This window comes from Ascaphus truei, chromosome 1 (genome assembly GCF_040206685.1).
Source record: "Ascaphus truei isolate aAscTru1 chromosome 1, aAscTru1.hap1, whole genome shotgun sequence".
NCBI lineage: Eukaryota > Metazoa > Chordata > Amphibia > Anura > Ascaphidae > Ascaphus > Ascaphus truei.
Window position 1 is genome coordinate 180911417 of NC_134483.1, and position 1188 is coordinate 180912604.

Consider the following 1188-nt stretch of genomic DNA (forward strand, 5'->3'; position numbering starts at 1 on the left):
GACTAAGGCCGGCAGGGGGCGGCATGTGCACAGTGCTTCACTGTGATCTGCGGCCCCAGAGAAGATGCAGGAGTTTGTTATGAGGGGGCGTGGCTGGGATTTTCCAGGGGCGTGGCCATGACCTCACACGGCTGGTTCGCCCTCATTGGCTGAGCCGCCGGGGGGGGGGGGGCGTGGCCACGCCTCCGTCGCAAGTTGCAAATACACATTTTTTGTATTTGCAAAAACTTGTAGTACAGCACGTCTGCACCTTCTGCGCGAAGGTGCTTACTGGGCCCGGTTCGATTGGGGGGCTGTGCTTGTACAACCTGCGCACGCTGTAGAAGACACTGGGGCCGTGGCCTTAGAAACTCCGTTCTCACTCCCCCATGTATTTGTCCCCCCATCTGCCACCCCTTCTGACCCCAGGCCACAAACACACACCACCCCCCCCACAAAACCCTCCTACACACCTTGGTGTGTGCCACCCATGCATGCGGACTTTGTGCCTGACTTCCGGTGCATACCAACGTGGGAGAGAAGCCCACCAAAGCAATAGCTCGGGAGAGCTGGGGCAAATTTGCAGCAAATTATTAGCACCAGTGGAAAAAAGGAATTTAAATAAGGATGGCATTTCTAAATACTGCAGCAAAATTACTTCACAATGTTTAAAAAAGTGGAATTGAAATACATTTGTCGTTTTTGAAAGTCCCCCGCGGTAACCACACTTATAGCAGTGTTGAGGAAGGGCACGGGGTATTGCCACAAAGTTGTGGATATTTAAATAACAGAATCTTCTTCAAGGGACAGCCCATGAGGTTCAGGGTATTGGTGTAAGGAAGAACACCCACAAAATAAGGCATGGGGAACCCTGATTATTACAGGCACTGAGAATTCAAGTAACTCACCCAAGGTCACGTAGCTGGCAAAACTGATCCAACATATCAACATAAAGTTGCTTTCTTCCCTCCGTTTCTCCCCACTCGTACTCAAATTAATCTTGTTTTTCTAATGCATGTTGTAAACACAGACCTACCTTCCTCTGGCAAAGTGGGGCATATGATTTTTTTTTTGTTCATATAAAAATGAATACGCTTACGGACTCTTAATTTATCAAAAACAACATAGTTCCAGCTCCATTCAAAACTGGTCTACAAAACATTGCTACTTGCTAAATAAGAGTTACAGCTCCCTGATCTAAGGCCAGGT